We start from the raw sequence: 27,529 nt of genomic DNA on the forward strand, positions 1-27,529 counted from the left end.
ATAATTCCACCAAGTAGTATTCGGCATGTTAAAAGGACCATTTTCGGTAAACTTAAACAATATTATAATTAGGGTTCAGCAAAAAAATTTTTCTTCACCAAATACTGAACTTTAGAAATAGCAGCCAAAGAACTTAGCTATTTCTCTTCTACTATAAGAAACTCGGTAAACTTAAACAATATTTTTTATAATTATAGGGTTCAGCAAAAAAATTTGCTTCACCACATACCAAACTTTAGAAATGGTCCTTTTAACATGCCGAATACTACTTGGTGGAATTATTAATTATTAATTAATTAATTTTACCCTTTATTATTATTGATAATATAATTCTCTCCTTGATAATAAACTACAGTTTTTTCTGTAGAATTTTTTACTCGACAACACACGTGGATGGGTGAGGGAGAATACGAGACCTTATTTGTATGTTTTGAATTCGTTGGTACTGGTCATTGGATATAATTTGTCTGATACTACTTGAATCGGATAGGTATGTTCAATTTTTTTCAGTGCTCTCAAATTAAAAATCTAAGAAGAAAATGATCGAATAGAAATGTGATTTTTGCATTTTTCATATCGATCTAATTCCGAAACGCGTCCACAGGTAATCAAATACCGAGTGAATTTCGTTGTTTTTCTTCTCTGCCTTTGTGAATTATTTTGAGTATATGTTGTCCGGGAGTTTCTTCTTGTAGTAGAAGAAATAGCTAAGTTCTTTCGCTGCTATTTCTAAAGTTCGGTATGTGGTGAAGCAAATTTTTTTGCTGAACCCTAATTATAATTATACTCATAATTATAAAAAATATTTTATATATATATACACATACAAAGTATGCTATTTTAATCCCGAGCAATGCTGGGTGTCTCTGCTAGTCTGTTCAGCCTGCAAATTTTCCTAAAGGAAAATTTGCAAGCTGTGAGTTTTTGGTTCTATATATATTTAAGAGTGTTTTAATTGGTTTGTTGTCACAGATTAATGTTGTTTTCTTGCTCTGTTTTTGAATTTTATTCTGGCTTCTGATGCATTACTATTTCTATAGTTTTGCATTACTGGTTTAAGGTTTGGATAACCACTACCTCTTCAGTATTTCTTCTTACTTTGAGAGATTCTTTAGTGTAGGTCTCTATAAGATTGAGAGCTTGGAGATCTCTTTTAGTTCTTTTTGAATCTCTAGGTTCAACATGTCATTTTGGTCAGGCTTTTGTGGCATTTTTGTTCGTGTGGCAAGTATATATAGAAAACAAAGTTATTTTATTATGCACAAGTAGAAATATAGAAAAAAGGAAGTTGAAAACAGGAGCCTTTTAGGATATTTCTATTTAAAGGTTTAACCAGCTTTACAGATTTTTCTGATTTTCAAAAGTTAAGTGAGATAGAAAGACACAACTGTTTTGCTTCTGACTGGAGTTCAAAAATTAGAGAGACCATCGCTCAAATTAGTATCTGTTTTGGATACAATTTGATTGGCAGAGGATGATCATGTAACTAGGCTTAGAAATTTTTGTAAGCTCCCTGTTATGTCCATGTCATGTGACAGTAGTTTTTGCACTGAAAGTTAAGGCTGACATTGTTGAACAAGTGTGTCTAGTGACTGTCTCAAACAATCAAGGCTCTCTAAATTTAATCTGTTAAGTGGTAAAGTGGACAGAGGTTGTTTGTATGTAGTCCAGTGGCCGAATGGTTATGATTTGTATGTATGTTGGCATAAAATTTTGTTCTCCACTAAATTTGTGTGTTGTCTAAAAGCTAAGATTTTTTTTTCTCTCATTTTTCTTTCGTCCCCTTGCACTTCATTCGCCACTAATACCTATAATGTATTATACACTAACAGCTCTCTTTTACTTGTTTCAGTCATTTGACTGCGGGCATGCTGGAGCACCACCTTTAGTCAAGCAAATCGACCCTGGGACTTATTCTTTGTAAGCCCAGTACTTATTCTATCGGTCTCTTTTGCCGAGCCGCTAAGTGACAGGGATGTAAACACACCAGCATCGGTTGTCAAGCAATGCTAGGGGGACAAACACAGACACACAAACACATACACACATATATATATATATATATATATATATACATATACGACGGGCTTCTTTCAGTTTCCGTCTACCAAATCCACTCACAAGGCTTTGGTCGGCTCGGGGCTATAGCAGAAGACACTTTCCCAAGATGCCACGCTGTGGGACTGAACCCGGAACCATGTGGTTGGTTAGCAAGCTACTTACCACACAGCCACTCCTCATGTTTTTTCATTGAAAATGTCCCCTCAAATATAATTTTAATTTTAGTCCTATCTTGTAATTGTTAAGATAATTATTCATTTCTATTCATTTATCCTCATTTCTCAATTCACATTCATTCTTATCCCCATAAAACTTTGCTTCCTTAATTCTTCTCGTTCTTAGTTCCATATTTTGTCTTGCTTGCTCGCGGTGTGCCCGCCCTTTCCCACCCACACCACCAATACCGGATACCTCTATCTTCGCACTGTTTACACCGGAAATCCCTTCTCCCTCCACCATTACCTGTGTCTATTCTTGCAACCACTCCTACTCAACAGGCTATCCTCATATATTACCTGCACTTCTCTCTCTCCTAGGACGAATGCGGCCAGTGCAGCTGCTCATCAACCCACCCTCTTAACTAGTTACCTTATGTTTCGTTCTGTTTAGAAATCTGTCACTAACCCTACCAGTTATCTCTTCTCCCAGTTCCCCCTCCTCACTGGTGCTATCTTAAGTTTCTTCCTGTCTAGAAATTTGTCATCACTCCTACCAGTTATAGTTTCTCCTAACTCCCCCTCCTCACTGGTGCTGTCCCCTATATTACCTGCACTCTCTCTTTCTCCATCTCTCCCTCTCTCTCTCTCTCTACCTGCCCCCTCCCCATATTACCCGCACTCTTTTTTTCTCCATCTCTCCTTCTCCCTCTCTACCTGCCCCCTCTCTCTACCTCTCTCTTCCAATATTTCTCTACTGTAACAAGCGCAAACAGGTTTGGCTATATTTCGTTCCATTTTCATTGTCTAGAAATATGCCAACAACTACCCATTTCCTTGGCCCTGGGAAGTAAATGTAAAAGCTATTCGGCTGTCCATGCATGCTTGTTCCTGTGTGTGTTTGCGCTTGTTTCCTCTCTCTCTCTGTCTGAACCTTTCCCCACTGGTGGTACCCTCCATATACCTGCAATCCCCATCTACATGGACAAATGCGACAAGCTTTCAGCTGCCCCCTCCCTCCCCCCTGGAATATCCATATTTCTGCTACACCGCTAAAATCTACTTCATTCAATAACCTTAACGCTTATGCTTACAACGCTGCTAACACCGGCTCCTACACCCAGTAGGGGCAGCAATTTAACATGCTTGAACGCTTGAATGTTGTCAGGTCGGAAGTTTTCAGAGTTGGCACGGTCAATGTTGGCACACTGAAAAGTAAGTCTAGTGAGATTGTAGAGATGCTTGAAAGGAGACGGGTTGATGTATGCTGCATACAAGAGGTAAGATGAAGAGAGGAGCTTCAGCTAGGGTCCTCACAGGCAAGGCACATAGGTATAAAGTCTTCTGGCAAGGTAACATGAACCCTTCATATGGTCAGAGATTTAGGGACATCCTATATGTCAGACATATAAGGTAGCTGGAAATTCTTACAGGACAGCTTGCTGAGTGCTACAGACCAAGTCTGTAGATGGTGCAAAGTCCCTTCCAGACCTAGAGTTACATGGTGGTGGAATAGAATGATAGACAAAGCCGTTAGGGCAAAGAAACAGGCCTGGAAAGCCTGGAAGGGTGGGGGTAGCAGGGAATGGTACCAGGTAACCAGAAGGGAGGCTGGGCGGCAGGTATACATAGCCAAGAGTGAAGCAGAAGAGAAGTTTGCCAACGTCCAGAGACTTGAGGACCAAAGAACTTAGGTATTTCAGATTGCAAGACAGTGTGTGAGAGAAAATTGTGATGTTACAAGAGAGAAATGTGCTCCGCATGGATGATGGGGCACTTGCTTTTAGTGATTCTGAAAAGAAAGAAGCTTGGAGAAGCCATTATGAAAGACTGCTGAATGTGGAGAATGAATGGGGGGAGGAGAGCCTTCCAAATGTTGACCCAGTAGAGGGACCAGCTATCTGAATAGACAGCTCCCTGGTTAATAAAGCGATTAAGGCTATGAAGCCAGGAAATCACTGCTGAGATGCTTAAAACAGCTGGTTATGTGGGCTATGGGCTAGTCACCTGCATTGTAAACCGGGTAGTTCATGATGGAGTCATACCCAATGACTGGCGTAGCAGCACCATAGTTAACTGCTACAAGGGTAAAGGTGATGCTCTAAATAGGAATAACTACAGGGGTATTAAACTGCTGGATCAGGTGATGAAGGTCATAGAGAGGGTCATAGTCCATCTCATTAGAGAGAGAGTCTGCTTAGATGAGATGCAGTTTGGTTTTTTTCCAAGTAGAAGCACCACTGATGCCATATTCCTGGTTCGACAATTGCAGGAGAAATACCTAGCTAAAGATAAACCCCTCTACATAGCTTTTGTGGACTTGGAGAATGCCTTTGACAGGGTCCCCCAATCCCTTATCTGGTGGGCAATGCAGAAACTGGAGATTGACGAATGGTTGATAAGGGCTGTACAGGCCTTATACAGAGAGGCCGTTTGTAAGGTTAGGATTGGCAACGAGTATAGTGAAGAATTCTGGGTAGAAGTATAGCTCCACCAAGGTCCAGCCCTTAGTCCCCTTTCATCATAGTCCTCCAGGCAATAACAGAGGAATTCAAAACGGGTTTCCCCTGGGAGCTCCTCTATGCTGATGACCTGGCCCTCATAGCAGAATCACTACCGGAACTAGAAAAGAAATTTCGGGTGTGGAAACTAGGTTTAGAATCAAAGGGCCTTAGAGTAGCAAAGACCAAAGTTATAGTAAGCAGAAAGGCGAACTCATCACACACACCCTCGGGCAGGTGACCCTGCTCGATCTGTAGAAAAGGTGTAGGTAGAAACTCCATTAGATGTACCCAGTGTAAGCTATGGACGCATAAGAGGTGCAGCAATATCAAAGGAAAATTAACTGATAAGATAGCTTTCATGTGCGGCAGATGCACAGGGGCAATAAACACCACAGATACTCAGAAAACAGATTCCATCACACTCCAGGGGAAGAAACTAGAAATAGTTGATAGTTTCCGCTACCTAGGCGACCAAGTTAGTAGTGGAGGCTGATGCTCAGAGAGTGTCACCACTAGAATACGAATAACCGGGGCAAAGTTTAAAAAGCTCCTACCCCTACTGGTGACAAAGGGTCTCTTGCTCAGAGTGAAAGGTAGATTGTACAATGCATGTGTGCGAATTGCCATGCTTCACGGTAGTGAAACATGGGCTGTGACTGCAGAGGACATGTGTAGACTTGAAAGAAATGAAGTTAGCATGATCCGCTGGATGTGTAATGTCAGTGTGAATGCACGACAGAGTGTAAGCGCCCTGAGAGAAATGCTGGACATAAGAAGCATCAGATGTGGTGTGCAAGAGAGATGTTTGCGCTGGTATGGTCATGTACTGCGGATGGATGAGGAGAGATGTGTGAAGAAGTGCCACTCCCAAACAGTTGAAGGTATCAGGGGAAGAGGTAAACCCAGGAAGACATGGGACGAGGTAGTCAAGCATGACCTCAGAATGTTGGTGGCACATGACCGGCTGTGCTTGAGACCTATTGAGTCAAGTACATCAACATCAAAATAAATTTCAAATGGAAATTGTAGTTGTGATACCTGTACCAGTGGCACTTAAAAAGCACCATCTGAACGTGGCCGATGCCAGCGCCACCTTGACTGGCTTCTGTGCCGGTGGCACGTAAAAAGCACCAACCGATTGTGACCGCTGCCAGCCACCCTTGGCACCTGTGCTGGTGGCACGTAAAAAGCACCCACTACACTCACAGAATGGTTGGCGTTAAGAAGGGCACCCAGCTGTAGAAACACTGCCAGATCAGACTGGAGCCTGGTGAAGCCTCCTGGCTTCCCAGATCCCAGTCGAACCGTCCAACCCGTACTAACACAGAAAATGGACGTTAAACGATGATGATGTCCTATGAGAAAAAGTTACGATTGTACATAAAGTTTAGGTTGTTAGCTGCGTGAATTCAACATGTGATGTGGTAGAATGAGTTTGTGTGAGTAGTTGTTGGTGAATGTACTTTGTTAAAGTTTATTCAGTTGTGATTTGTATTTTTGTATGAATCCCCTGCTTTTCATCAATTGAGAAAAATGTCTATAAGAAATGGGTGGTTTCTGCTAATCTTAATGTTGTTGATTTTTAGCTCTTGTCACTTTTAATTGAGTTGACTTATAAAAAGTAATCTAGATGCAATTATTTTTTTCAGTCATAGGTTATTTAGAACTACATTACCCAATGTATCTTGCCTCTTTGTTTGTCAAGATAATGTGATGTAATTTGAGGAAAATTTGGCCGCTATTTTAAAAAAGTCAAGTAACTACATATACCAGGGATGGAGACAGGGAACCTTTTCAGTACCATAGCTGAATTGCAGATGCATAAGATGCAGTGGAGTGCATGTTCTGTGCTCAGAAATATAAATAATCTTTAATTTTACAAACTACAAAAAAATCTACAAAAAAATAAGTGCCTGATTTCCTTACCCCTGACATAGAAGCTTCCTTGTTGGTTTTCCTCTATCTCTACTTGACATTACTAGCACAGAAGATGATTGACTGCATGTCACACTATATAAAACATGGGATTTAATAGAGTGGTGTTATGTTGATCCACCCCTATACTGTAATATACTGTAATATTGACTCATTCATCTCTATGATGTAATATAAATTCATTCACTCCTGTACTTGGCTCTCTAAAAATTCATACACACACATGTTTTTCTTGCAGCTGTCAACTTGTCCAAGAGAAAGGCTAACAGCATCGATGTAGCCAGTCTCAAAAGAGGACCTACCAAAGCCATGGCCACCATTACCCCTTCATTTAGAACAAACCTATAAAGAAAATATATTTTAAAATGCAAAGAAAATGCTGAGAAAATTGGCATATAAATAAAAGTGCCAATAATTATAATATGATTTGTATTTTCATTTCCAGACATTAACATCTTACAAAAAAGTTGAAGCACAACTGAACATCAGTGAGGAATTTGCAAATAATACCATTTATCAGAGACACATTGGTTATTCTGATGGAAGCAACATACTTGGTGAGTCATAACAAATATCTAATATATATGGTACACATCACCATAGCCTAGGTGGTAAGCTTCTGGCATACTGAGTGAACTATACTGATTCAATTTTTGATTGTGACTCTTACACTGCAATTGATCTTGCAGGACACAGTAAGGCTGTCTGTCAAATTTGTAATTTTAAAAATAATCATTCCTTATATCAGTACAATGTCATTTGTTTCCAAAGTGAGTAGGTATTGTTAATTACTGATACTTAATGTTAAACACTAGAATACAAGTAGACTACTCATTGAATCAGTTTCATAAAGTTTTAAAATTTTCGTATTAAATGTATAATGTAAGGAGAAGAGGATTTGTAGTGTTTTAAGAAAAGCACTTCTCTTGTTTAACATTCTAAAAAAAAAGGTCTTACTTAAAATATTGGAATTCTTTTCTATCACAGAACACTAATAGATATTTTTAAAATTTTGTCATTACTACCAATTTTATTGGCCCTGGAAGGATGAAAAGTAAAGCCAAACCCAGAAAGATTTGTACTGAGAAAGTAAAGAGGTGTGGTTCCAGACTCAGTCTTACTATGTAGAATATGATGCAAGTGTCTTGAGTTGACCAGTGCTTTATTCTTTCATTCTTATATCCTTTTACTTGTTTCAGTCATTTGACTGCAGCCATGCTGGAGCACTGCCTTTAGTTGAACAAATCAACCCCAGGACTTTTCTTTGTAAGCCTAGTACTTATTCTATCAGTTTCTTTTGCCGAACTGGTAAGTTAAGGGATGTAAACACACCAACATCGGTTGTCAAGTGATAGTGGGGAGGGACAAGCAAATACACACACACGTATATACAAGCTTCTTTCAATTTCCATCTACTCACAAGTCTTTGGTTGGCCCAAGGCTATAGTAGAAGACACTTGCCAAAAGTGCCACGCAGTGGGACTGAAACCAGAACCATGTGGTTGGGAAGCAAGCTTCTTACCACACAGCCATGCTGTGCTTATGAATGGAATTTGATATATAAAAAAACTGTAGAAGTCTGATGTATGTGTGTCTGTATCAATGTAAAATGATGCATCAGGTTGTGTCTCTTCCTGTCGAAAAGTAACTTAATCTCACTAGTACTGGTACCACAAAAATATTGGTTGGCATAAGGAAGAACATCCTACAATAGAAATGATGCCAAAACAGACACATGATGCAGATTTCAGATGCATCAGATGTTTATGATGAAGATGATGATGATGATGATATGTAAAATTACATACTACATATGGAATTTCATGGTCATGTCTGAACCAGTGTCTCATAATCTTGGTGATTAAGTTTACTGGATTTATATTTATATTGGTCAAGCACATTTAGTGCTTGACTCAACAAAATGTTGGATCAAGCTCAATTGAGCCTAGGCTATAATTCTGTAATCTTGCTGCGCATTAGAAATACCAATTCTTTCAGTTTTTAATTTCCATTAACTTTCTTAAACTTGGTTGAAATTGCTTTTACTTTATGTTAAAATATTCATTGTATTATAACCTTTATTTTCAATGATTATCATAATAATTCTTTTCTACTGGAAGCATAAGGCCTCAAACTTTTGGGGAAGGGATTAAGTCGATTACGTCGACCCCTAGTACATAACTGGTGAAAATTTTATCGCCCTTGAAAGGATGAAAGGCAAAGTTGACCTCAGTGGAATTCAAACTCAAAACCTAACGGCAGGCAAAATGCCGCTACACATTTCGCTCGGTGTGCTAACGATTCTGCCAGCTCGCTGCCTTATAATTATAATAATAATAAAATTGTTTTAACATTATTTACTCAAGAACCTCTTCATATTCACATTTTTCTCTCTATTTTACTCTTACTTATCCTCTCCCACTTTTCTTCTATCTATGTTTGTTTGTTTACTCTCTCCTATTTATTCTCTTCCCCTTCCTGTCAGTCATCCCCTCTTTGTGTGTCTATCTTTCTCTCTCTCTCTCTCTCTATCTATCTATCTATCTATCTATCTCTTTCTGTCTGTCTTTTTCTCTCTGTCTTTCCCTCTGTTTCTTCTGTTTCCTTTTCTCTCTCCCACTCTTCCTTTTTCTATGTTTGTTTGCTCTCTTTTCAACTTATTCTCCTTCCCTTTCTGTCAATTCTATATCAATCCTGTCTATCTGAGTCCTCTCCTCTCTATATATATCGATCTTTCTGTCTCTCTTTCTCTCTTTCTCTGTTTTTCTCTCTCTTTCTGTCTTTTTGTTTGCATTTCCCTATTACTCTGCTGTAACTTCCTCTCTTGCTCTCACATTTCTTCCTCTATCTCCCAAACATGCTTCACTGTCCTTTCTTTCTTGTCTACTCTGCCTATTCCTCTCCATCTTACAACACCTGCTCATGTCTTCTCTCTGCTTATATCTTGTCTCTTCTTTCCAGTGATCATTGTTAGGTCAAATTTATGCCTGAATTCTCGTTAATTCATTAAATTAGTACTTATCTTCCTTTTCACTGGGTTCAAGGGCAACATGAGTAGCATGAACAGATGGACATACAGGTATTATTATGTGAGACAATGTGGTTGCTTGATCTGTTAAAAATAGCAGCTAGATTGCTCTCATATCACTTCCTACTTTCTCCTAGAAAAGATGCATTTGATGATGTATTTCTAGATGTACTGTATCAGAAAAACAGAATGGCTGGTCAAGCTGAAACATCTTTGATCATAGTTCTGCTAGCTCAAGAGTGGTCTGGGGTTGAATAATCAGATATGTTTTATGTCCAAAGTAATGTATATGTAGTCTGATCAATAAGTGTCCGGACTGTTGCCATAATAACAAAGCTAAAGCATGCAGAGTGAAGCCACTTGGCACAGATTGACCTTGTACTTTGCTGTGCATGTGCACTAAGTTTTAACATTCTAGCTCACTGCCACTGTTTACAGCAGTGCTTGGAAGGAATGTGTGTAGCGTGTGATTGTTGCATTGATTTTTAGAAAGAGGAATAAGTCGCAAGGGGTGATACAGTGGCTGTCAGACCTGGAGAATGCTGTGCCTAGCCAAAAACTGCTGCACAAGCTGTGCTGAATGGGCAGGTGCATTGTCATGGTGCAATTACCATTCACCAGATGCATGCAGTTGTGGCCTTTTCTGACAAACAGCATCCCACAAATGCTGCAAATGAACAATCCCCTTGTAGTCAAAGAAAACGTTCAACAGTGTCTTTACATTACTTTGACTCATTTGTACTTTCTTCGGTCTTGGAGATGTTGGGGTCTTCCACTGCGAAGACTGAACCGTTTTTCAGGGTCATAGCCATAGACCCATGATTCATCACCTGTTATGACCATTTTCAAAAAGTTTTCTTTGTTCTCGATACAATCAAGGAGATCTTGTACAATTCAAACCCAAGTGTCCTTTTGGTCAGCTGAAAATAGTTTTGGCACAAACTTGGCAGACATGTGATAATGAACTGAACTAAACCGTAACTAATCTGCACATCCTCTGATAACTCATGGATGGTAATTTGATGATTTCCTCTCACAGCTACACACATCTGTGATATTTTTCGCAGTTCTGCTGGTTGTGGGTATAGTTTTTTCAGCTATCTTGGAAACAGCTGAACCACTCATACACTCCTCTCCGTACACTTTCTGCAGGTATCACCAAGCTCTTGGCTAGATTTAATGCAGATTCTCTGTTCAACCAACTCTGCCGTGGTCAATGCAACGATCACACACTACACATGTTCCTTCCAAGCACTGCTATAAACCGCAGAAGTGAGCTAGAATGTTAAAACTGTGCACATGAAAAGCAGACTTCAAGGTCAGTCTGTGACAAATGACCACTCTGAATGCTTTAGCTTCATTACTATGGCAACAGTCTAGATACTCATTGATCAGATCACATATATTTATGTAACATTTGTATATTATACTCAAGTTAAATAAATGTAGACCCAACAAACTGTTGAGTCGAGCTCAAATGAGCCTTGACTATAATTCTGTAACCTCGGCATGCATTAGAAATAGTTAGAAATATCGATTTATTCAATTCTTTAATTTCCATTAGCTTTCTTAAACTTGGTTAAAATTGCATATACTTTACTCACTGTATTATAACCTTTATTTTCATATAAGTTTTATAGCATAATAATTAATAAAATCTTTTAACACTGTTTACTCAAGAACCTCTTCATATTCACAATTTGCTCAGCTCTCTTCTGTATATTATTATTTGAGCTCCACCCTGCATTTTGTTAAGTCAAGCATGTTTAGTGCTTGACCAATTATACAGCACAGCTCCATTGTCTCTATTTCTTTCTCTTGCTGTGATTACATTATATTATCATATATTATGAATTCTTGTATTCTTTATGCAAAATAAAAAAGAAAATTGTTTTTTAATTTATATATTTTTTTTAAATAATAATTATAATTATACTGACAAATGGAATACTATCAGTGATACTAAAATCACTTTTTATAATGCCAATTTTCCTTCCAAAACAGTGTTGCTTTCTTTTTGAGAAAAATTAATTGAAATAACAAGCCTAAATGATAATTATGAAGTAAAAATTATAAAATAAAAATTAAAAATCACTGGTGGCCTTTCCCCCATAAAAACCAACAATCACCTCAGCATGGTATGGGGGTGAACCAGAAATTGGACTAATGATGGCAATGGAACTAGGATGATAATCTAAATAATAAATGATATAAATATAATCTTAAAAAACAAGAAATTTAAATGGAAAAATGTCCTGCTTTGGAGAAATGTTCAAACTTTAAATTTTTCTAAAAAGAAATTTGTTGTTTTACAGAAAATAGTTTAATAAAATGTCAAGCCTTCAAATGTTAGAAACTAGAATAAAAAAAATAATAAAAATTTTAATTGGCATTTTGTTGCACTTTTTGAAATGCTCATCTCATTAAAAAACACGTCTTATTTTTAAAGGTGGGGAAATACCACTATTTCAATCCCTTTTATTAACAAATGAAGTTTAAAGATGTTTTTCTAATACATAATTTTTAAATTTTACCATTGATAAACAAAAAATATTGTTGAAACTAGTTTGGTATATATGTAAATAAATATATTTTAAACAATTACGAGTTTCTGAAATTTAGGTGCATTTTCAACAACACATCTTCCAATAATTTTTCCTGCATGGAAACACCCTCCTCTTTTGTTATATATATATGTATATACATATATATATATGTATATATATATGTATCTGTGTATATATATATATATATATATATATATATATATATATATATAAATGTATATATGTATATATACCCACACACACACATATATATACATATACACACACACGCACATATATGTACATATTATATATATATATATATATATTATATATATATATAACACACACATATATATATATATATATATATATATTATATATATATATATACACACACACACATATATATATATATATATATATATACATATATATATAAACACACACATATATATATACATATACATATATATACACACACATATATATATACATATATACACATATACAGTGGGGGGAAATAAATATTCGTACATGTCAAAATTCTTTATTTATTTAATTTCTAATGAAAATAAATGGGATATACCAATACTATATTTGCATACACATGCATAAACTAAGAATATGCAAAAGAAACTTATAAATTATAGTAACTAAGGAATTTATATTCAATTATAAATATTTAGGGGTGAAAAAAGTATTTGTACAGAACATAAATAACTGATAAGTCTGATTTAATACTTCGTAGAATAACCATTGTTCAGTTCTACTTCAACCAATCTCTTTTTGTAGTTCTTAATCAATGTCTCACATGTTTCTTTAGGAATTTTTTCCCATTCTTCTTGACAAATTTTCTTCAAATCTGCAATGCATGTTGGGGCTCTTGAATGAATTTTAATTTTCTAATAATGCCATAAATTTTCAATGGGTTTCAAGTCAGGTGGATTACTATTTATTTATAAATAAATAAAACAAAGGGAGCGAAGGGAAGTAACTCGAGATTAATTATCTCCAGAACCATATTAAATAGTTAACCCCAAATTCACTAATCAATAAATAGATTAGTTAATTAGTTAACCAATCAATCAAACAATTAAACCGATCAATTGGTTATATAATTTGGTATACATACCCATGTACATAAATACATAAACATACACACGTACATATACATACGTACATGCATCCACACATACATATATACACATATGCATTTATATATATATATGTGTATATATATATATGTGTATATATATATATATATATATATATATATATTATATATATATATATACACTCACTTTAGTTAACAAATCAATCAAACAATTAATCCGATCATTGGTTATATAATTTGGTATACACATTACATTCCTTAATCATATACATACCTATGTACATAAATACATAAACATACATGTGTACATATACATACATACATGCATCCACACATACATACATATGCACACATATACATACATATATATATAAACACACACATACACACATATATATATATACATATACATATATATATATACATACACACACACATATATATATACCCACTTATATATGATGGCTGCCCCCTTGTTATTGAGTATGGCCATTGCACAAAGCTTAACTGTTATTGGTGCTTTGATCGAATGTGACTTTTTAGCCCAGCTAAAGATCTACAATGTCTTGTACAGAATTGGCAGCTAAAACCTTTACTGGTAATAGCCGGCTGTAGTTATAACTGGGCTTCATGTACCTTTGCATGTCGAATTGCACTCTCTTCCATATGCCTGACAGATATGATTAGTATGGTGTGTAACACTACCACCAGTGGCCAGGTTGTCACTCATCTGTCTCACTTTATGACTACGAAGATGACTCTTGAGTCCAGCTTTACTGAGGCAGGGTTTTGCACAGACACTGCATGTCAGCAACATAGGATGACTTTTCCTATCTGGAAGTGTAACAGCGATGCCCTTCCTAACATCCCTCTTTACTTTTTCATGCGCAACTCGAGATTTTTCAAAAGTAGCTGTCCCCTCGTGCACAATCCTTCTCCACCTGCTACGATCAATAGCTATGCCTTCCCATGTGTCAGGAGAGATTCAAGCATCTCATAAGGAAGCCTTCAGCAAGTCCTTATACCTTTTTTTGGTTTATGTGGAGGCCGTTCTCCTTTAGCTAACTCTCCATAAAAGAGTTCCTTTGGCATCCTTAAATCCTTCATCCTGACCAGATGACCACTCCATCTGAGCCTTTGCTTTAACACAAGAGCTTCTATACTTTTGCACCGAGAGCCTTCCAATATTTCAAGATCACTGATGCAGTCCCCCCACTTATTGCCATAGATCCGTCTGAGACACATCTGATGGAAACGTTCCAGTTGTTTAACACTTTCGTTACCAAACCGCCCGAAAAAATTTTGGTTAATGTGACCAAACCGCCCAAAGCCGCCCGAATTTACCTATTCATATTTAAATGAGAATATCAGAGCAAATCTCTTTAGTACATTCGTGAAAATACGTATTATACTTCGTAAAGAGTTCAACTACAGTTTTGTACAAAAATCGAAGTGTAATTTTAATTCCGTGAATTTTGGAAGATTTTTTTTTCCGAAATTTGTTCCTATTGTGTTTTCAAAATTTGTAATTCTGACAAAAAATGGATACGAATTTCATTATATCAAGCAGCGAGTCAGAATTCGAAGGATTTTCTACTGAAGACCTTCATAAATCTAACTCTATGACTGAAAAAAGAAAAGCATGTGGTATTTGATAATGAATCCGATGTTTCATTTTCCGAAAGTGAAAACAGTGAATCCGAGAGCTCCGACAGCAATAAAGAAAATGAATTGGCACCTGAATGGAGTGAAAATTTCTTTCGGTGATTTTTCTGAAGAAACTGGACCAAGCCACAGACTTTCCCAGAAGAGTAAAGCCTTAGACTATTTCTTTTTACTTTTTCAAATGAGCCTAATCATTACTAATCATTACGGTGGAAACAAACCGTTACGCTAAACGTAAACAAAACGAAAGAAAGGATAGTTAGTGTATTCCCACAACCTTAAATGAAATTAAGACTATTTTGCCATAAATATTATTATGGGTATCAGAAAGTTACCCAGAATAACAAATTCTATCGTAAAATTTTGTTGTATACCCAATTGAATATTAGCTAATAACCCATTTTCTATAGTGATGTTTGAACAAAATTTTAATAATTTTATATTTTGTTGAATTTACCTGTATCTACCTGCAATTAGAGTCACTTTGTGACAAAAATTATAGTATAGAATTGGTTGAGAACATTTCATTAAATTATCTTCCAAAATTCATGTTAATATATTGATAAATAAAAAAGTTATAGTTGTTTAATGAAACCAGACTAAATTTATGATTATGTTAGAAATTAATTGAAACACATAAGGGGTGTATTTTGGTCAGAAATATAGTAACGAAAGGGTTAAGGTGGTATCAATACATGACCCACATCTCGCAGGCATAGAGAAAAGAAGGGAACACACATGCCTTGTACACCTTTATCTTTGTCTTTCTGCATTTGTTTCGCCGACTTCAGAGGCGCCTTTCTAACCTTCCGAAAGCAACACTTGCTTTCCTAATTTTATATGGAATTTCATCATCCAAAGTGCTACATCTATTAACAGTGCTTCCCAGGTAGACAAACTGATTGACTACATCAAGTCGTTTACCATACACATAGATATTTGGTACACTATACTGCTTACCAGGGGCAGGTTGGTACATGACAACAGTTTTCTTGAGATTGACTGTCAATCCTAGAGCAGTGCAAGCATCAGAGAATGCATTCAAAATGTGTTGCATATCAATCTCTGTGTGTGCTACTAGCTCACAATCATCTGCATACAAAAGGTCTCTTATGATAGAGGTAAATTGCTTTGTTTTTGCAGCAAAGCGCCTGATATTAAATATGCTGCCAGAGGTTCGATAATGGATGTAAACACCATATCTGCAGTTTCTGAATGCAATACAGAAAACCATAAAATATATGGCAAACAGGGTCGGTGCCAGAATACCCCTGTTTCACTCCATTATATATTGAAATGGGCTCCGACATTTTCCCTCTAACATTCACCCTACCATTCATGTCTCCATGAAAAGACCTAACCAAAGCAAGGAACTTTTCAAGACACCCAAGTTTCTGGAGGACTTTCCACAATGCTTTTCTATTAACGGTATCAAAGTCAGATCAACAAAAACCTGATACAAATCCAGACCCTGTTCCACACACTTCTCCTGAAGCTGTCTAGCTGAAAAGATCATATCAGCAGTGCCATGTCCCACATGAAAGCCAGATTAACTTTCTGGAAGAACATTATCTGCAGCATGATTCAGCAGACAATCCAGAAGTACCCTACATAAAACCTTTCCTACAACAGAAATCAATGATATTCCCCTATACTTACCACAATCATTCCTGTTGCCCTTTCCCTTATACAGGACCACCATTACTGTATCTCTCCAGTCCTCAGGTACAGATTCACTAGTCCATATCTTACCAAATAAAGAGTGAAGTTGCTGCAGAAGTTTCTCACCACCATGCTGTAACAACTCCACATATATGCCATCCGTACCCAGAGACTTTCCATTATTCATCCTTGAGACAGCCATTGCAACTTCTTCCAACTCTGGTGGTTCTGCGAGTGCTGCCTTCACAGGTAATCCAGGTATGAGATTACTAACTACAGACTGCTGATTCAAAAGTTCATCAAAGTGTTCTTGCCACCTTGGCAAAATTCCTTGTGAATCACGAAGAAGTTCTTTACCATCTCTGCTTCGAAGTGGTGTCATCAGGGAAGATGTCGGTCCATAAACTTCTCGCAAGAGACCATACAACAGCTTTGTGTGATTGGAATCCGATGCCACCTGTATCTTATCAGCCCTCTTACTCCACCATGTATCCCTCATCTGAGAGAGCCTTTGCCTCACATGTGATTTTACATCCTTGAGTTCCCTATGTAACCCACTTATATATACATATATACATACATCCATACAAATACAAACACATACATATCCACCTACATATATATCCTCATACACATAATTATCAACATAAAACAAGAACCAAAACATATACATGTTTATCTTAACCTATATGCATACATATATAACACATAATTGCTTGCACAAATATATGTAGGCATATATAGGCTTAAATACATACCTAGTTAGGCCTTCATACATGTGAATGCACATACAAAAAACATACATATATACAAGTGTCAACAATTATACAAATATATACATTGATATATAATACAATACATAAATAGTGTCTATAGTAATAAATATTCACATATTATGCATATATATATAATATATATATATATATATATATATATGGGTGCTATTAAGTTAGACATGGCCTGGGCCAATAATGGCCGAAACCTATCAAAGTATCAAAGTATATATATATATATATATTATTATAATATATATATATATATATAATATATTGGGTTGGCCAAAAAGTCCGTTGGTTTTTTTTTTAGGTGAAAATCAAAACAAAGTAAACAATTGTGAAAAATGTATTTAATCAATACAATAGTTACCATTTGCTTCTATAACCTTTTGCCACCTGTTGGGTAGATCTTTAATCCCCTGTTCAAAGAATTTAGGTTCTTTATTAGCAAAAAAGTTTCCAAGAAGTTTTTCACACACTTCATCAGAATTAAAATTTTTTCCATTCAATGAATTTTGCAGTGATCGAAACAGATGGAAATCTGATGGGGCCAGATCTGGAGAGTACGGAGGGTGAGGCAAAACTTCCCACTCAAACTGCTGCAACTTCTGCCGAGTAATCAAAGGAGTGTGTGGCCTTGCATTGTTATGGTGAAAAACGCCTTTGCGATTCACCAGTTCTGGCCGTTTTTGATGAAGAACCATGTTTAATTTATCCAGTTGTGGCACAATAAACCTCTGAAATGATGGTTTTATTCAAGGGAAGAAGTTCCAAAAAAGACAACACCCTTCCAATCCCACCATATCGATAACAGAACTTTCTTTGGGTGAAGACCTGCTTTGGGTGTTCGTTTTGGAGAATCCCCTGCTTTTTTCCATGATCTTCATTTCACACCATTGTAAACTACCCGCTTTTCATCTCCAGTAACAATTCTTCTCAAAAAGGGTTTGTTGTTTTCCCTTTTTAGTAATGAATCATAAATGGAAACCCTCTGGACAAGATTTGCTTCTGTCAAACATCAAGTTTAGAAACGTAACCAAGTTTATGCAATTCATTTTCCACACTTGTTTTGGATATGTTAAGAATATCTGTGATTTGTCTGGTCATAAGACTGCAGTCTTGTTTGACTACAGCTCTCAGTTGGTCGATGTCAATTTTTTTTCGCCGGCCAGTGCAAGGTGCATCTCTTACTGAAAAATTCCCTGATTGAAATTGAGCAAACCATTTCTGGCACACCCATTCTGAAACAGCATTTCTCCATACACATTGCATAACTTTCGGCAAGTTTCTGTTGCTTTCTTTCTTTCTCTGAAGTAAAAAAGCATAAGATGCCGATAGTGCTCCGCCCGGTCTTCCATGCCTAGGCTCAAATGCAATCAAACAAGTTGCAATCTCTCTCCTTGAGGCTTGTTACACACTGATGCAACCTTGGTCGTTATACCGAATACAGTTTCTAAAGAAAAAGAATATCAGAACAGTGATTAGAAGACTGGACAGTTGATACTAAAAAAAACGAACGGACTTTTTGGCCAACCCCATATATATCTAATTACACCTAACTTAATATATACCCCTATATAATATATATATATATACATACATATACATATACACACACATACACACATATATATACATATCATCATCATCATCATCATCATCGTTTAACGTCCGTTTTCCGCGCTAGCACGGGTTGGACGGTTTGACCGGGGTCTGGGGAGCAGGGACTGCCCCAGGCTCCAGTCTGATCTGGCAGTTTTTTTCTACAGCTGGATGCCCTTCCTAACGCCAACCACTCCGCGAGTGTAGTGGGTGCTTTTTACGTGCCACCTGCACAGGTGCCAGAGGGGTCTGGCATCGGCCACGATCGGTTATTGCCTTTTTTCGTTGCATTGCGGCAGGGGGGGAGGGTTCCGGCAGAGAGGAGATAGGGAGAGAGAGTGGTGGGGGGTGCATGTAATATAGGGGAGCACCAGTGGGGAAGGTTTGGGGTAAGAGAAACGATGACAGGTAGGGTTGGTGGCAGGTTCTAGACAGAATGAAAAGTAGGAAGTAAAACGTAGTATCAAGAGTGGGGGAGGGGGCTGGAAGGAGATAGCCGGTTGAGCAGTGACACGAGGCAGTGACACATTTCAAAACAGGAGGAACATAAGATAACAGGTTAAGTTGGGACGTTTGATGAGCTGCAGCGCTAGCTGCTTATGTCCAGGGGAGAGAGGCAGGGGTAAAATACATAATGAGAAAGTATATTGAGGAGGAGGGGGAGGAGGAACAGACACACGTAGTGGTGGCGGTGGTAGAGGGGATATCCGGTGAGGATGGTGTTAAACAGAGTGTTCTCCGTTATGGGTGGTGGGGGTGGGAGGGCAGGCGAACCGCGAACGAATGGCGGGCTGCGAAGATTTTGATTGGGGACAGTAGACTTAAAACAATCGGGTTTGAAGAAATGAACAGAGTAACGAACAAATTAACTTGGTACCGAGGGGATAAACAAATTAAAGTTTATTTTAAGAGCAAGCAGAATTAGTGAATAGATTCGAACATTTAAGGGTTAGCAGCAAATGTATGTGTGTAGTACAAGAGTCAGGAAGAGATGAAATGAGAATTCTTAGCTTGCTTGCTATGATCATCGCTGTGTGGTCAAGGAGGGGTGAATGAAAAATAAGCACACGAGGTGATTATTTATATAGGTTCACCGGAAGTGGGTTGGAAAGACGGAAGTTTTGATTGAAAGTAATGGCGGAGGACGAACGAAATATCTTCATACCGAGGCATTTAAAAAAAATTTTTAAGAATTTAAACCGCGAACGAATGGCGGGCTGCGAAGATTTTGATTGGGGACAGTAGACTTAAAACAATCGGGGTTTGAATAAATGAACAGAGTAACGAACAAATTAACTTGGTACCGAGGGGATAAACAAATTAAAGGGTTATATTTTAAGAACAAGCAGAATTAGTGAATAGATTCGAACATTAAGGGTTAGCAGCAAATGTAGTGTGTAGTACAAGAGTCAGGAAGAGATGAAATGAGAATTCTTAGCTTGCTTGCTATGATCATCGCTGTGTGGTCAAGAAGGGGTGAATGAAAGAGAAGCACACGAGGTGATTATTTATATAGGTTCACCGGAAGTGGGTTGGAAAGACGGAAGTTTTGATTGAAAGTAATGGCGGAGGACGAACGAAATATCTTCATACCGAGGCATTTTAAAAAAATTTAAGAATTTAAACCGCGAATGAATGGCGGGCTGCGAAGATTTTGATTGGGGACAGTAGACTTAAAACAATCGGGGTTTGAAGAAATGAACAGAGTAACGAACAAATTAACTTGGTACCGAGGGGATAAAAAATTAAAGGGTTAAGGGTTATATTTTAAGAGCAAGCAGAATTAGTGAATAGATTCGAACATTTAAGGGTTAGCAGCAAATGTATGTGGTAGTACAAGAGTCAGGAAGAGATGAAATGAGAATTCTTAGCTTGCTTGCTATGATCATCGCTGTGTGGTCAAGAAGGGGTGAATGAAAAATAAGCACACGAGGTGATTATTTATATAGGTTCACCGGAAGTGGTTTGGAAAGACGGAAGTTTTGATTGAAAGTAATGGCGGAGGGCGAGGACGAACGAAATATCTTCATACCGAGGCATTTAAAAAAAATTTTTAAGAATTTAAACCGCGAACGAATGGCGGGCTGCGAAGATTTTGATTGGGGACAGTAGACTTAAAACAATCGGGGTTTGAAGAAATGAACACAGTAGTAACGAACAAATTAACTTCGGTACCGAGGGGATAAAAAATTAAAGGGTTATATTTTAAGAGCAAGCAGAATTAGTGAATAGATTCGAACATTAAGGGTTAGAGCAGCAAATGTATGTGTGTAGTACAAGAGTCAGGAAGAGATGAAATGAGAATTAGCTTGCTTGCTATGATCATCGCTGTTGTGGTCAAGAAGGGGTGAATGAAAGATAAGCACACGAGGTGATTATTTATATAGGTTCACCGGAAGTGGTTTGGAAAGACGACGGAAGTTTTGATTGAAAGTAATGGCGGAGGACGAACGAAATATCTTCATACGAGGCATTAAAAAAAATTTTTAAGAATTTAAACCGCGAACGAATGGCGGGCTGCGAAGATTTTGATTGGGGACAGTAGACTTAAAACAATCGGGGTTTGAAGAAAGAAATGAACAGAGTAACGAACAAATTAATTTGGTACCGAGGGGATAAACAAATTAAAGGGTTATATTTTAAGAGCAAGCAGAATTAGTGAATAGATTCGAACATTTAAGGGTAGCAGCAAATGTATGTGTGTAGTACAAGAGTCAGGAAGAGATGAAATGAGAATTCTTAGCTTGCTTGCTATGATCATCGCTGTGTGGTCACGAAGGGGTGAATGAAAGATAAGCACACGAGGTGATTATTATATATATATAATATATATATATATATATAATATATATATATATTGGGTTGGCCAAAAAGTCCGTTGGTTTTTTTTTTAGGTGAAAATCAAAACAAAGTAAACAATTGTGAAAAATGTATTTAATCAATACAATAGTTACCATTTGCTTCTATAACCTTTTGCCACCTGTTGGGTAGATCTTTAATCCCCTGTTCAAAGAATTTAGGTTCTTTATTAGCAAAAAAGTTTCCAAGAAAGTTTTCACAACTTCATCAGAATTAAAATTTTTTCCATTCAATGAATTTTGCAGTGATCGAAACAGATGGAAATCTGATGGGGCCAGATCTGGAGAGTACGGAGGGTGAGGCAAAACTTCCCACTCAAACTGCTGCAACTTCTGCCGAGTAATCAAAGGAGTGTGTGGCCTTGCATTGTTATGGTGAAAAACGCCTTTGCGATTCACCAGTTCTGGCCGTTTTTGATGAAGAACCATGTTTAATTTATCCAGTTGTGCACAATAAACCTCTGAAATGATGGTTTTATTCAAGGGAAGAAGTTCCAAAAAAGACAACACCCTTCCAATCCCACCATATCGATAACAGAACTTTCTTTGGGTGAAGACCTGCTTTGGGTGTTCGTTTTGGAGAATCCCCTGCTTTTTTCCATGATCTTCATTTCACACCATTGTAAACTACCCGCTTTTCATCTCCAGTAACAATTCTTCTCAAAAAGGGTTTGTTGTTTTCCCTTTTTAGTAATGAATCATAAATGGAAACCCTCTGGACAAGATTTGCTTCTGTCAAACATCAAGTTTAGAAACGTAACCAAGTTTATATGCAATTCCATTTTCCACACTTGTTTTGGATATGTTAAGAATATCTGTGATTTGTCTGGTCATAAGACTGCAGTCTTGTTTGACTACAGCTCTCAGTTGGTCGATGTCAATTTTTTTTCGCCGGCCAGTGCAAGGTGCATCTCTTACTGAAAAATTCCCTGATTGAAATTGAGCAAACCATTTCTGGCACACCCATTCTGAAACAGCATTTCTCCATACACATTGCATAACTTTCGGCAAGTTTCTGTTGCTTTCTTTCTTTCTCTGAAGTAAAAAAGCATAAGATGCCGATAGTGCTCCGCCCGGTCTTCCATGCCTAGGCTCAAATGCAATCAAACAAGTTGCAATCTCTCTCCTTTGAGGCTTGTTACACACTGATGCAACCTTGGTCGTTATACCGAATACAGTTTCTAAAGAAAAAGAATATCAGAACAGTGATTAGAAGACTGGACAGTTGATACTAAAAAAAACGAACGGACTTTTTGGCCAACCCAATATATATCTAATTACACCTAACTTAATATATACCCCTATATAAATATATATATATATACATACATATACATATACACACACATACACATATATATACATATCATCATCATCATCATCATCATCGTTTAACGTCCGTTTTCCGCGCTAGCACGGGTTGGACGGTTTGACCGGGGTCTGGGGAGCAGGGACTGCCCCAGGCTCCAGTCTGATCTGGCAGTTTTTTTCTACAGCTGGATGCCCTTCCTAACGCCAACCACTCCGCGAGTGTAGTGGGTGCTTTTTACGTGCCACCTGCACAGTGCCAGAGGGGTCTGGCATCGGCCACGATCGTTGTTATTGCCTTTTTTCGTTGCATTGCGGCAGGGGGGGAGGGTTCCGGCAGAGAGGAGATAGGGAGAGAGAGTGGTGGGGGGTGCATGTAATATAGGGGAGCACCAGTGGGGAAGGTTTGGGGTAAAGAGAAACGATGACAGGTAGGGTTGGTGGCAGGTTCTAGACAGAATGAAAAGTAGGAAGTAAAACGTAGGATATCAAGAGTGGGGGAGGGGGCTGGAAGGAGATAGCCGGTTGAGGCAGTGACACGAGGCAGTGACACATTTCAAAACAGGAGGAACATAAGATAACAGGTTAAGTGGGACGTTTGATGAGCTGCAGCGCTAGCTGCTTATGTCCAGGGGGAGAGAGGCAGGGGTAAAATACATAATGAGAAAGTATATTGAGGAGGAGGGGGAGGAGGAACAGACACACGTAGTGGTGGCGGTGGTAGAGGGGATATCCGGTGAGGATGGTGTAACAGAGTGTTCTCCGTATGGGTGGTGGGGGTGGGAGGGCAGGCGAACCGCGAACGAATGGCGGGCTGCGAAGATTTTGATTGGGGACAGTAGACTTAAAACAATCGGGGTTTGAAGAAATGAACAGAGTAACGAACAAATTAACTTGGTACCGAGGGGATAAACAAATTAAAGGGTTATATTTTAAGAGCAAGCAGAATAGTGAATAGATTCGAACATTAAGGGTTAGCAGCAAATGTATGTGTGTAGTACAAGAGTCAGGAAGAGATGAAATGAGAATTCTTAGCTTGCTTGCTATGATCATCGCTGTGTGGTCAAGGAGGGGTGAATGAAAAATAGCACACGAGGTGATTATTTATATAGGTTCACCGGAAGTGGGTTGGAAAGACGGAAGTTTTGATTGAAAGTAATGGCGGAGGACGAACGAAATATCTTCATACCGAGGCATTTAAAAAAAATTTTTAAGAATTTAAACCGCGAACGAATGGCGGGCTGCGAAGATTTTGATTGGGGACAGTAGACTTAAAACAATCGGGGTTTGAATAAATGAACAGAGTAACGAACAAATTAACTTGGTACCGAGGGGATAAACAAATTAAAGGGTTATATTTTAAGAACAAGCAGAATTAGTGAATAGATTCGAACATTTAAGGGTTAGCAGCAAATGTATGTGTGTAGTACAAGAGTCAGGAAGAGATGAAATGAGAATTCTTAGCTTGCTTGCTATGATCATCGCTGTGTGGTCAAGAAGGGGTGAATGAAAGATAAGCACACGAGGTGATTATTTATATAGGTTCACCGGAAGTGGGTTGAAAGACGGAAGTTTTGATTGAAGTAATGGCGGAGGACGAACGAAATATCTTCATACCGAGGCATTTTAAAAAAATTTTTAAGAATTTAAACCGCGAATGAATGGCGGGCTGCGAAGATTTTGATTGGGGACAGTAGACTTAAAACAATCGGGGTTTGAAGAAATGAACAGAGTAACGAACAATTAACTTGGTACCGAGGGGATAAACAAATTAAAGGGTTATATTTTAAGAGCAAGCAGAATTAGTGAATAGATTCGAACATTTAAGGGTTAGCAGCAAATGTATGTGTAGTACAAGAGTCAGGAAGAGATGAAATGAGAATTCTTAGCTTGCTTGCTATGATCATCGCTGTGTGGTCAAGAAGGGGTGAATGAAAGATAGCACACGAGGTGATTATTTATATAGGTTCACCGGAAGTGGTTTGGAAAGACGGATTTTTGATTGAAAGTAATGGCGGAGGACGAACGAAATATCTTCATACCGAGGCATTTAAAAAAAATTTTTAAGAATTTTAACCGCGAACGAATGGCGGGCTGCGAAGATTTTGATTGGGGACAGTAGACTTAAAACAATCGGGGTTTGAAGAAATGAACAGAGTAACGAACAAATTAACTTGGTACCGAGGGGATAAACAAATTAAAGGGTTATATTTTAAGAGCAAGCAGAATTAGTGAATAGATTCGAACATTTAAGGGTTAGCAGCAAATGTATGTGTGTAGTACAAGAGTCAGGAAGAGATGAAATGAGAATTCTTAGCTTGCTTGCTATGATCATCGCTGTGTGGTCAAGAAGGGGTGAATGAAAGATAAGCACACGAGGTGATTATTTATATAGGTTCACCGGAAGTGGTTTGGAAAGACGGAAGTTTTGATTGAAAGTAATGGCGGAGGACGAACGAAATATCTTCATACCGAGGCATTTAAAAAAAATTTTTAAGAATTTAAACCGCGAACGAATGGCGGGCTGCGAAGATTTTGATTGGGGACAGTAGACTTAAAACAATCGGGGTTTGAAGAAATGAACAGAGTAACGAACAAATTAACTTGGTACCGAGGGGATAAACAAATTAAAGGGTTATATTTTAAGAGCAAGCAGAATTAGTGAATAGATTCGAACATTTAAGGGTTAGCAGCAAATGTATGTGTGTAGTACAAGAGTCAGGAAGAGATGAAATGAGAATTCTTAGCTTGCTTGCTATGATCATCGCTGTGTGGTCACGAAGGGTGAAGAAAGATAAGCACACGAGGTGATTATTTATATAGGTTCACCGAAGTGGGTTGGAAAGACGGAAGTTTTGATTGAAGTAATGGCGGAGGACGAACGAAATATCTTCATACCGAGGCATTTTAAAAAAATTTTTAAGAATTGAAACTGCGAACGAATGGCGGGCTGCGAAGATTTTGATTGGGGACAGTAGACTTAAAACATCGGGTTTGAAGAAATGAACAGAGTAACGACAAATTAACTTGGTACTGAGGGGATAAACAAATTAAGGGTTATATTTTAGAGCAAGCAGAATTAGTGAATAGATTCGAACATTAAGGGTTAGCAGCAAATGTATGTGTGTAGTACAAGAGTCAGGAAGAGATGAATGAGAATTCTTAGCTTGCTTGCTATGATCATCGCTGTGTGGACAAGAAGGGGTGAATGAAAGATAAGCACACGAGGTGATTATTTATATAGGTTCACCGGAAGTGGTTTGGAAAGACGGAAGTTTTGATTGAAAGTAATGGCGGAGGACGAACGAAATATCTTCAACCGAGGCATTTAAAAAAAATTTTTAAGAATTTAAACCGCGAACGAATGGCGGGCTGCGAAGATTTTGATTGGGGACAGTAGACTTAAAACAATCGGGGTTTGAAGAAATGAACAGAGTAACGAACAAATTAACTTGGTACCGAGGGGATAAACAAATTAAAGGGTTATATTTTAAGAGCAAGCAGAATTAGTGAATAGATTCGAACATTTAAGGGTTAGCAGCAAATGTATGTGTGTAGTACAAGAGTCAGGAAGAGATGAAATGAGAATTCTTAGCTTGCTTGCTATGATCATCGCTGTGTGGTCAAGAAGGGGTGAATGAAAGATAAGCACACGAGGTGATTATTTATATATATATATATATATATATATATACATACATATACACACACATACATACACATTCACACACATATACATACACATCTGCATAATCATCACAATATAACTAATATAATATATTATAGTAATAATCGTTCACTCTAAATAATTACAGATAATTCAGTAGGGGTAAATTTAATAGTATGTTCTATTTGTATTTGGAGAAAGTACACCCAATTTTATGAAGACAGGAAACATTACATTCCTTAAAATTGTTAATAAGCAGAATTTTAGCCCTAATTAGAAAGAAAATTTCATTAATGCATAATAAACATTTTTTATTTTTATTGTTGTATGCTGGTGCTGATATTATTTTCCATTATAAATTATAATTGATTTTCTTATCTTTAAGTTCCCATATATAGGTACTTAACCCTGTAGAATTTCTCCTATTTCTGTTACTAAAGGTGTAGCTGTGATAATTAAATCTGTTTCATATTGTTTTTCATTGCACTGATATAAACTTTACTATCATATTGTGTACTTACTATACATTGATATACTACCTCCTTTCTAATGCAACCATCATTAAATACACAATTATTACTTATTCTACAATTACACTTTCTACATTGTTGTACAGGGTTTATGTTATTGGGGTTAACAGTCAAT

At 37.5% G+C, this 27,529-nt stretch overlaps 1 non-coding gene across 2 annotated transcripts in view; it reads left to right on the plus strand.

Moving 5' to 3' along the window:
* The window catches only part of LOC115214344, a 56,398-nt gene extending 48,502 nt beyond the window's left edge, over positions 1-7,896 (plus strand). The window contains exons 3-4 of one of the 2 annotated variants that reach the window (XR_005000105.1): positions 7,101-7,212; positions 7,855-7,896. This is a non-coding gene — a transcript (uncharacterized LOC115214344). Of the gene's footprint in view, positions 1-7,100; positions 7,694-7,854 lie in introns of those variants that run through there. The other variant, XR_005000104.1, reaches the window with a different exon arrangement.
* The last annotated feature ends 19,633 nt before the right edge of the window (positions 7,897-27,529 follow it).

The sequence above is a fragment of the Octopus sinensis genome, linkage group LG7 (assembly GCF_006345805.1).
Source record: "Octopus sinensis linkage group LG7, ASM634580v1, whole genome shotgun sequence".
In the NCBI taxonomy this organism is placed as follows: Eukaryota; Metazoa; Mollusca; class Cephalopoda; order Octopoda; family Octopodidae; genus Octopus; species Octopus sinensis.